Source organism: Haematobia irritans, chromosome 1, assembly GCF_050003625.1.
Source record: "Haematobia irritans isolate KBUSLIRL chromosome 1, ASM5000362v1, whole genome shotgun sequence".
In the NCBI taxonomy this organism is placed as follows: domain Eukaryota; kingdom Metazoa; phylum Arthropoda; class Insecta; order Diptera; family Muscidae; genus Haematobia; species Haematobia irritans.
Window position 1 is genome coordinate 194,998,306 of NC_134397.1, and position 12,353 is coordinate 195,010,658.

Sequence of the window (12,353 nt, forward strand, 5' to 3'; positions counted from 1 at the left end):
TAATTTAATTTTCAATTAAGTGTTTGCTTTTTTATAATTTACAAAGTAATATGGGAAATTTTGAAATTAAAGTAATTTTTTAAACTAAATTAAATATAGTTCACATAAATGTATCTAAATTAAATTAAATAATATTCTATTAAAATTAAGTTAAATTAAAATTAAATTAAATTTATTTAAAACGACTCGAATTAAAATTTTAATTTTATTTATTATTATTTGAATAATCCTAATTAATTAAAGAATTTCATTTTCAATTAATAATTTGCTGATTTCGTTGATTTCACATTCATATTCGAATATCTTGAACTTCCTGTAACAATAATTTACAAAGCAAAATGGGAACTTTTTAAATTAAACAAAAAAAACCTTAAACTAAATTAAATTAAGTTTAGTTAAAAAATGTATCAAAATTTAATTGATTTGATTTATTTGATTAAATACATTTTAATCATATTTTTTGTTAAATTATTAAAAAAAAAACCTTTGTTTTATTATGAATTTAATTCTTAATTAATTGAACGTAATTAAATATACTCTATGATTCTAATCAAATACAAAATTTAAATTAAAAAAAATAATATAATCTAAATAATTTTTAGATAATTACTTAATCAATTATTAAATATTTGAATGTAATTTGAATCAAATTTACTTAAAATAATTCTGGGTGTTCTATAACCCTAAATCAAAATTCGATAGGCGAAAAAGTAGTTCTTGTTTTACGCATTTAGATTTCTTGTATATAGAAATTTGGTGGACCACCTCGTACTATTTTTTTTTTTTGCCTGAAACATTATTCCATCATTGTAAAACCTTGAAAATTTCAGGCTTCCAACTTTTGTTTCGTAAAGAGAGTTTTGGCCAGAGCTACACTGAAATTGTCTAAAATGTGGCACAAAAAGTGTCACCTGCTAGAGAAGATTTCACACTAAAGAAAAATACGAATTAATTTGAACATTTTGCTATGAAATTATGAAGGATTTCAATTCAAAAATTAAATGATACATTAACTTTTTAATCAAACTTGGAACATTAAGTCAATTAGGTCAATGTCTGAAAATGTTTAAATTTTTAATTAAAAATTTAATTGATAAATCAATATTTTAATCAAAATAAAAACACACACTCAATTAAGAAAGTGATTGAAAATAGTTACGTCTTTAATAAAAACATTAATAATTGAAACACTTATTTTTTTATTTTTTTTTTTATTTTGATCAAACTAAGAACGCCCAGTTAGATAAGAAAATGTGTGAACCTTTTCAAATTTTTATTAAAGAATTACCTTTTCTAATTAACAATTTTATTAAAAAAGTTAATCGATGTCGATTGCAAACCTCAATTAATTATTCAACTGATGTAATTAATTAATAATTTTAATTAAATAATTAATAGCATCTATTCAAAAACTTCCAATTGACATCAATTAAATTTTTATTTGAATCAATTAAAAAATTAATTGAAATTTTCAAATAAAACCAACTAATTATTTAATCAAACATTTTTCTTTGCACAATAACAACTGTAATTGATACTATCATTTTCGTGATTGAAGACATTTCAATTAAAAAATTTATTGGGTCAAATAATTTCGTGATTGAATGTAGAATGTTCTACAGAAATAAATAATTTTGAAAAAATTTTCTATAGAAATAAAAATTTAAAAAAAAAATTCTATAGAAATACAATTTTGACAAAATTTTCTATAGGAAGAAAATTTTGACAAAACTTTCTATAAGAATAAAATTTTAACAAAATTTTCTATAGAAATAAAATTTTCTATAGAAATAAAAAAAATTTTAATAAAATTTTCTATGGAAATAAAATTATGTAAATATTTTCTATAGAAATAAAGTTTTGACAAAATTTTCGATAGAAATAAAATTTTGACAAATTGTTCTATAGAAATAAAATTTTGACACAATTTTCTATAGAAATAAAATTTTGACACAATTTTCTATAGAAATAATATTTTGACAAAATTTTCTATAGAAATAAAATTTTGACAAAATTTTCTATAGAAATATAATTTAGACAAAATTTTCTATAGAAATAAAATTTTGACAAAATTTTCTATAGAAATATAATTTAGACATAATTTTCTATAGAAATAAAATTTTGACAAAATTTTCTATAGAAATAAAATTTTGACAAATTGTTCTATAGAAATAAAATTTTGACAAAATTTTCTAAAGAAATAAAATTTTGACGAAATTATCTATAGAAATAAAATTTTGACAAATTGTTCTATAGAAATAATATTTTGACACAATTTTCTATAGAAATAGAAATTTGACAAAATTTTCTATAGAAATAGAATTTTGACGAAATTTTCTATAGAAATGAAATTTTGACGAAATTTTCTATAAAAATAAAAAAAAATTAATAAAAATTTCTATGGAAATAAAATTATGTAAATATTTTCTATAGAAATAAAGTTTCGACAAAATTTTCTATAGAAATAACATTTTGACAAAATTTCCTATAGAAATAAAATTTCGACAAATTGTTCTATAGAAATAATATTTTGACAACATTTTCTATAGAAATAAAATCTTGACAAAGTTTTCTATAGAAATAAAATTTTGACAAAATTTTCTATAGAAATAAAATTTTGACAAAATTTTCTATAGAAATAAAATTTTGACAATATTTTCTATAGAAATAAAATTTTGACAAAATTTTCTATAAAAATAAAATTTTGACAAAATTTTCTATAGAAATAAAATCTTGACAAAATTTTCTATAGAAATAAAATTTTGACAAAAATTTCTATAGAAATAAAATTTTGACAAAATTTTATATAGAAATAAAATTTTGACAATTGTTCTATAGAAATAAAGTTTTGACAAATTATTCTATAGAAATAATATTTTGACACAATTTTCTATAGAAATAAAATTTTGACACAATTTTCTATAGAAATAAAATTTTGACAAAATTTTCTATAGAAATATAATTTAGGCAAAATTTTCTATAGAAATAAAATTTTGACAAAATTTTCTATAGAAATAAAATTTTGACAAAATTTTCTATAGAAATAAAATTTTGACAAAATTTTCTATAGAAATAAAATTTTGACAAAATTTTCTATAGAAATAAAATGTTGACACAATTTTCTATAGAAATAACATTTTGACGAAATTTTCTATAGAAATAAAATTTTGACCAAATTTTCTATAGAAATATAATTTTGACAAAATTTTCTATAGAAATAAAATTTTGACAAAATTTTCTATAGAAATAGAATTTTGAAAAAATTTTCTATAGAAATATAATTTTGACAAAATTTTCTATAGAAATAAATTTTGACAAATTTTCTAAGAAATATAATTTTGACAAAATTTTCTATAGAAATAAAATTTTGACAAAATTTTCTATAGAAATAAAATTTTGACAAAATTTTCTATAGAAATACAATTTTGACAAATTTTCTATAGAAATAAAATTTTGACAAAATTTTCTATAGAAATAAAATTTTGACCAAATTTTCTATAGAAATATAATTTTGACAAAATTTTCTATAGAAATAAAATTTTGACAAAATTTTCTATAGAAATAGAATTTTGACAAAATTTTCTATAGAAATATAATTTTGACAAAATTTTCTATAGAAATAAATTTTGACAAAATTTTCTAAGAAATATAATTTTGACAAAATTTTCTATAGAAATAAAATGTTGACAATTGTTCTATAGAAATAATATTTTGACATAATTTTCTATAGAAATCAAATTTTGACAACAGGCCCTATAGAAATAATATTTAGACAAAATTTTCTAAGGAAACAAAATTTTACAAAATAAGACTTTTTGTGGTTAATACTTTTTTGGTAAAATGTTCCCCAAATTTTGGTACATAATTTTTGGCTCGAGTGGCAACCGTGTTCAGTATGGGAATTGAAGATCCCGGAGGTCTCAATGTGGAAACTACAAGTCCGAAGATGTCATAGCTAGAATTGCCAGCCAAGAGTAAGAATCGTACTAAAAAATACCAAAGTGTCAAAACATTTTAAGACGGCGCTTTGCCGGGAATGGCCCCAACTATAGAGGTACTTTCGTGTAGCGTGTGATGGGTTTGTTGGCCGATTGAAGGCCATATTTCCTGCAAAGGTAGTCAAACTAAACTGATTCCAAAATTTGATGTTATTTGAATGTTATAGTATTAAATTAAAACACAAAATGAAACAACAACTATAGCGCTTTACTTTTACATATCAGCCACCCTATGCAACAAACCCTTGATATCTATAAAATTTTTCCTCAATACCTGCGGAAATCTTTATCGTTCATCAAGTAATCCCACAAAAAAAGAAAAAAAATCTAATGTTTTACTTTACGATATTACAAAGAGATTAGTTTCAATATAGGATTTGTCGTAAATTTCATGTCTCGTCCTTTTTGTGTAAATCTAAAGATATTCATCGTGGTTTCAATGCCCCCCTCACAAAAAACAGGAAACAGACGTATTTCAAATAAATCGTTTATTTGTTCTCTACACTGTTATTGCCAGCAGGAATCACTTATACAATAGTAATATGCTAAAAGGACCCTCACACAATGTATGGATGTCACCTTTGGCTTGTTAGTCCTTAAAGACAACAATTTGTTATGGGTACAATTTCTACTTTTTTTTGCCAAATAATGGGGAGAAGTAGGTTTGTATCTTCAATATGAAGTTTAGATATAAATTTTTCTTATTGACATTGACACCCTTTTGGTTTCATTAACGGTGATATTGTCGTAACATTTCTTTGTAAGGATAGTAATTTATTTTATCTTTTGTTTTAATATGACATTTTAGTATAGCTTAGCTTTATTCATTGTTGTTGTTATGCATATATATTTTTATTTGCCCCCCCAATTATAATTTTGACATATTTTTATGCAATTAAATTTCATGAGTTTGATATGCTTACCCCCTGTAATATAAAAATTATTGTTTTCAATTTAAATAAAACTCAAGTATATTAATTTAATCCAAATATAATATTATGAAAAATAATAAAAATAAATCTACAAAATATTTCTCTTTTTTTTCTTTTAACTCTTTTTTGTATCTTAAAAAACTAAAGCACTTTCTTTCCATCGAATATTCGGTCTAAATCATATTATTTGACACAATATTTTTATGTTGTGTTTATTTCCTTATCTCCAGCCTCTTAAATATAAATAAATTCCTTTCTTTATTTTTGGAGGGATATTCATGTTTTTGCCATTAATATATTTTCTCTGGTTTATCAAAGATAACCTTTTTACTCCGTTTATGAACACCATTCATATACAAAAATTTCCGTTTCCTCGACCACCCGTTGTTTATGTCGATAATGACCCCTGGGGGGGCGCAAATGTGTGTGTATGCATGTGTATATTTTGTATGCGTGAGTATGCGATTACATGTGGCACATGGCAAGAAGGTAAAGTCGTTGTTATTTGAGAACATGGTTCGTGTGGCAATCAGAAGATTTATGAAATGTTAGCCATAATTATACTAAACACGCTCGTTTAACTTTACTTTTAGTTTAAGAAGTCTTGTTTGAAAAGAACTCTACGTAATTTCAGAAGTATATAATAAGAAGTATATAATAAATTTCATCAAATAATTTAATTGTTTATATACATACAGAGACCAAAATGTCACATAAATTTCTAATTAAAATTTTAAATGAATTTAAAAAAAATGTTCAATTAAACATTTAATTGATTTTTTGAATTTTAATAAGAACAAAAATCAATCACAAAAATTAATGGTTTAACTGGCATTGGTGATTGACACTATCATTTTGGTGATTAAAGAAATTTCAATTAAACATTAATTGGATCAATTCAATTAATTGAAAAAAAATATGTGCACAAATAAATTATTTTTTCTCATTCAATTACGAAATTAATAAATCCAAATTATGTTTTAATCTAATTTTTTTTAATAAGGAATATGATAATATGGACCATAAAATTACTTAAACATGAAAAATATACATGATTTAAAATATAATTGATTTCTTCGACACAATGAATTGAGGTTTTAATTGCTTTTGTTACACAATGAATTTTAATGAAAATAAAGTTTATAATTTTTCCGTTAATTTTTTTTTTTCAAAAAATTTAGGACACCATTTTTCTAAATTTCCGTCCCTCCATTAAAGTATAGCATAAAGACTAACAGAAATAGTCTCTAAATTAACTAAAATATTAACTCTTTACACTAAAGTTAAGAAAGAGTTAAATATAAGCTAAGATTTATTTTGAAGATTTTAATTTTTGTTTATTTTATGGTTAGATAGTTTCCAGAAAAATGTTTTTCATTTTTCAACGGGACCGACCATCATACCCTAAACCACCGCTACTGAGTTAGTAAATATGAGCATTTATGGGGTATCATTGTTATAGGTTTGGGAAATAAACCGCATTTCCATATGCCACTAATTCCATTATTAAACAAGTAAGGAAAGTCTAAAGTCGGGCGGGGCCGACTATACTATACCCTGCACCACTCTGTAGATCAAAATTTTCGATATCATATCACATCCGTCAAATGTGTTGGGTGCTATATATAAAGTTTTGTCCCAAATACATATATTTAAATATCACTCGATTTGGACACAATTTGATAGACTTTTACAAAATCTATAGACTCAAAATTTAAGTCGGCTAATGCATTAGGGTGGAACACAATGTTAGTAAAAAAAAATATGGGAAACATTGAAATCTGAAGCAATTTTAAGGAAACTTCGCAAAAGTTTATTTATGATTTATTGCTCGATTTATATGTATTAGAAGTTTAGGAAAATTAGAGTCATTTTTACAACTTTTCGACTAAGCAGTGGCGATTTTACAAGGAAAATGTTGGTATTTTGACCATTTTTGTCGAAATCAGAAAAACATATATATATGGGAGCTATATCTAAATCTGAACCGATTTCAACCAAATTTGGCACACATGACAATATTACTAATTGTACTCCTAGTGCAAAAATATATATGGAAGCTATATATAAATCTGAACCGATTTCAATCAAATTTGGCACACATGACTATACTACCAATTGTACTCCTTGTGCAAAATTTCAAGCTAATCGGGATAAAACTCTGACTTCTGGGTCCATATAAGTCTATATCGGGCGAAAGATATATATGGGAGCTATATCTAAATCTGAACCGATTTCAATAAAATTTAGCACACTTGACTATACGACTAAGTGTTATGTTTCTACAAAATTTTAAGCAAATCGGTATAAAACTCTGGCTGCTGGGTCCATATTAGTGCAAATCGGGCGAAAGATATATATGGGAGCTATATCTAAATCTGAACCGATTTCTTCCAAAATCAATAGGGTCATATTCTGACCCAAATTAGGATTATGTGCCAAATTTGAAGGCGATTGGACTTAAATTGCGACCGAGACTTTGATCACAAAAATGTGTTCATAGACAGACGGACGGACGGACAGACGGACATGGTTATATCGACTCAGGGACCCACCCAGAGCATTATCGCCAAAGACTCCATGTGTCTATCTCGTCTCCTTCTGGGTGTTACAAACATATGCACTAACTTATAATACCCTGTTCCACAGTGTAGCGCAGGGTATGAAAAAAGAGGTAATCGCTCAATTGGTGTAGGTAATGAATCAAAATTTGTAAAAATAGGGCAAATTATTTATGTAAGAGCTACATGTAGTCAAAATACGATCGGTTAATAATAAATAAGAGTATTATGGCCAAATTTGATAAAAATCGACCGATGCATATATATGGGAGCTATATATATCTAAAGGTGGGTATTAAGTTCGAGTTTAGCCGCTAAAATCGTAATTTTTTTTCACGGTTACTTTTCTTTAATAATCCATTTTAAGGAATACACACTTTGTGAAAATTTGCTTTGGGATATTCCCCATCAAGTTATAATGAAATCTGCGACGAATATGTATAATTTTATGACATTTTTTACTCATTTAGTTTTCACTTTAGTGAAAATTAGCGGCTAAAATCGAACTTAATACTCACCTTAAATCTTAATTAATTTCGATAATATTTTGCATGTTTGACTGATGCCAGAGAAGTTTATCTTACGCTAAATTTGAGTAAAATCGGTTAATAAATAAGGCTATTATGACGAAATTTTAGAAAATCGGACAATGGATATATATGGGAGTTATAACTAAAACTGAACCCATTTCCGTGATTGTTCGCATTTATAGTTAGTACTATAGAAAATTAGAGTAAACCAACTTTGAGCAAGATTGGTTGATAAATAAGTTTTTTTTCGGTCAAATTTCCCAAAATCGGACGATACATATATATGGGAGATATAGCTAAGTCTGAACCGATTTTGATGATGCACATATTGTACTATAGAAGATTATAGTAAGCCAAGTTTGAGTAAGATCGGTAGATAAATAAGGTTTTTATGGCCAAATTTGGCAAAATCGGGCGATACATATATATGGGAGCTATATTTAAATTTGATCCGATTTCTTCCAAATTGAATAGCGTTTATCCTTGTACCAAAAAAAAAAAACACCCTGTACCTAATTTCATCAAAATTGGTTAATAATTGCGATCGGAATCCTGTGAACAACAAATACATGGATAGACGGATGGACGGACACAAAGCGCTAGATCGTCTCAGGAGGTGATTCTGAGTCGATCGCTATATATTTTATGGGGTCTAAAATCAATATTTGTGCTAGGCACATTTTTTTCTTTTTTGCAGAAAAAAGTTATTATACCCTGATCACTATGTAGTTTAGGGTATAAAAAGATGTAGCTTTGGCTTGGAATAGGGAGATTTTTGCGTCCTAGAGCCAAAAGGACCTTAATTCGTGACCACCCCCCCAAAAATCAAAATTTTGATGAAAAATCCTCAAAAAATCAAATTTTTTATATGAAAAGTTAAATTGGCCATATCTCCTTAAATATGCGTCCTAGAGCCAAAAGGAGGTTAATTCGTGACCACCCCCCAAAAATCAAAATTTTGATGAAAATCCTAAAAAAATCAAATTTTTTATATGAAAAACTTAAATTGGCCATATCTCCTTAAATATGCGTCCTAGAGCCAAAAGGAGGTTAATTCGTGACCACCCCCCAAAAATCAAAATTTTGATGAAAATCCTAAAAAAATCAAATTTTTTTTATGAAAAACTTAAATTGGCCATATCTCCTTAAATATGCGTCCTAGAGCCAAAAGGACCTTAATTCGTGACCACCCCCCCAAAAATCAAAATTTTGATGAAAAATCCTCAAAAATCAAATTTTTTATATGAAAAGTTAAATTGGCCATATCTCCTTAAATATGCGTCCTAGAGCCAAAAGGAGGTTAATTCGTGACCACCCCCCAAAAATCAAAATTTTGATGAAAAATCCTCAAAAAATCAAATTTTTTATATGAAAAGTTAAATTGGCCACATCTTCTTAAATATGCGTCCTAGAGCCAAAAGAAGGTTAATTCGTGACCACCCCCCAAAAATCAAAAATTTGATGAAAATCCTAAAAAAATCAAATTTTTTATATGAAAAACTTAAATTGGCCATATCTCCTTAAATATGCGTCCTAGAGCCAAAAGGAGGTTAATTCGTGACCACCCCCCAAATATCAAAATGTTGATGAAAAACCTCAAAAAATAAATTTTTTATAGGAAAAACTTAAATTGGTCATATCTCCTTAAATATGCGTCCTAGAGCCAAAAGGACCTTAATTCATGACCACCCCCAAAAAATCAAAATTTTGATGAAAATCCTCAAAAAATCAAATGAAGCGAATAATCATTTCTACAGCACTACGGCCATCAAAATCTACGAATCTCAATTCGTTGGAAATTTGCTTTTAGAGTATAAGTTTGACACTAAAAATTACCAAAATATCAATCATCTCAAGACGCCACGAATGGGCCAAAATATGGACCAAAAGTCGCCAGGAATGGGCCAAAATATCACTTTCGTGCAGCTTTGATAGCTATGTCGTCCGTTTGAAAGCCATTTTTAGAGCCAAAAGTAGCCATTGCGAAAAAATCTAACCTAATTCTAAAAGTTTATGTTATATTTATATTTATTAATTTTATTGTTTAAAAGCAAAAAGTGTCGGGAGTTTTTACTTTTAAGCAATAAAATTAAAATAAAAATTAAAAAATTATAGTGTAGACCCAAAGCTCAAATTTTCCTTCGATTTGCGGAGGAACCGTGGCGCAATTGTAAGCATGTTAGGTTCCAAAGATTTCCATTTATACTAATGATTTTGGTATTGATTCCGAGCCAAAGAAGCGTAGGATAGAAATAAAAAATCTGAATCAGAAAAAATCTGAAAATTGTATCATTCAATCTGTAATTTTTCTACCTGTAATTCTTTATTGTACATTAACTGCTTCAAATACACACGGTATTTCAAAATTTTTCCATAATTTCACATGCTCAGCTAAAATCAAGGTTTTTTCAAAGAAAAAAAAATATTATATCTCATATATGTTGTTAGGAATTTAAGATTTCACACAAACTAACTTATGGCCGTATATACTTTTGTTTTTTTTTTCAAATATTTGTATTTAATATTTATTTAAAATTGAAACTTTTACCAACATGCTAAATAGATTCGTTGTCAATCGTATTTTATTCTACTTAAGTTTATTCAATATAAAAAAAATATATAAACATAAGAAGATATGTAAAAGAGAAAATATATTCCCAAAACAAAAACACCAATAATCATCATATATAATCAGATCACGTCTCTCGGGTTAGACCTAAATAAAATTACCCCCAAAACAAAAACAGGATGTCAAAAAAAGCAAAGAAAACTTAATAGGCAAACATGGCTTATTTTCCTAAGAGTTTGTTAGAGTTTTTGCCATTTTATTTTATGTTATGTGATGTGACTGTTTTTTGACGACATCTTCAATGGTCACCACATGATACTAATGATGCCAGATTGCAATGAACATTGTGATTTCTTTGGGACGTGTAATAATTGACAATTTAATATATTCTGTAAAAATTTTTTTTTTGAGTTCATAGAGTTGAGAGAAAAAAAATCATTTGAAAATGTTTTAAAATGCGATTTTAATAGATTAATGGCAAAAATGTTCATATCGATGGAAAAGAGTGATAAAAAGACGTTTATTTACTTAAGATTTATGGAATTTTAAAGATTTTATGACTATTACTTGATTTAGGTTATAAATCAATTTATGTTTTTTTTTTGTTTTAACGAAATATCACATTTCTTTACATCCAACGAAAATAATATCTTTTGAATATTTAAAATTGAATAACGAATTACTTTTGAGATATATGAAGTATTTTGAAGATTATAAATAAGATTTTTGAAACTAATAAGAATATTTTTCTTCATAAAAATTACATTACATAGTAGATAGAATTTCAATAAACAAGTTTAGTAAGGGTCTTGGTTTAGTAAGCGTATTAGCCATATTAAATTAATTAATATTAAGTATACGCAAATCGATGTTATTGCATGAGTATTGATCATACGCTACATGGTCTGCAATAACGAACTTGGTGGCGTATAATCGTTAATAATTCAAGGAAAATACGATAATACGAAATGAATACTGTAAATAATGTTATATATTATTTGTGGGTATGAAAACTCTAAAGCTTAAATGATTTTATTTTATTTTATTTATTTTTTTAGTATCATTTCCTTTTCTTCTTCATCCTGCAATAATGAATAACATAATTACAAACAATATTTTAAATATCAGTATAAATTAATAACACCACGCTCTTAAAGAAAATATATTTCACATAAACCCCGCAATGTCATTAATGGTCTATGAATTTACATAAAAGATACTGATGGGGTTTAAAAGAAACCTTAAGTTAAATTAAATTCCATTTTATGACAATTCTTGGAGTATTCTATTAAGAATGCAATAAAACATAATACAAAGAAATTTATAAATAAAAGTTGTTTTACACCTCTCCCAAATAAATTAACGAAAATATATTTCAAAGAAACGAAATAAAAAATTGCAGAGACCTTATACAAAATATTGAACACAAATTAAGATAATAACAAAAGTCTAAAGCAAAAAAATCATCCTTTTTTTTGAAATTGGATAAAAACCCAAAATGAAATATTCAATAGGGTAGGCTAAACAATAAAAATCAAAACAATAAAGCACCATACATAAAAGGGAAAATGTCACATCGATAAAAAGACCAAAATCTTCCAAAAAACGGTTTTGGGGAAAACAAAGACACAATGTAAATACAAAATGTAATTAGTGTTAGGAAACCTCACAAAGTAGACCCAAAAGGTCTAACCAAATAGAATCAATTGATTTCAATCAACAAAGAAATCGAAAAGGTGAAGAGGATATTAGCAAAGCAAGAG

At 26.0% G+C, this 12,353-nt stretch overlaps 1 protein-coding gene across 5 annotated transcripts in view; it reads right to left on the reverse strand.

Moving 5' to 3' along the window:
* sima (HIF-1 transcription factor component sima) overlaps positions 1-12,353 on the reverse strand; it is a 517,365-nt gene that overhangs the window by 216,945 nt on the left and 288,067 nt on the right. The gene's annotated exons all lie outside the window — the stretch shown is intronic.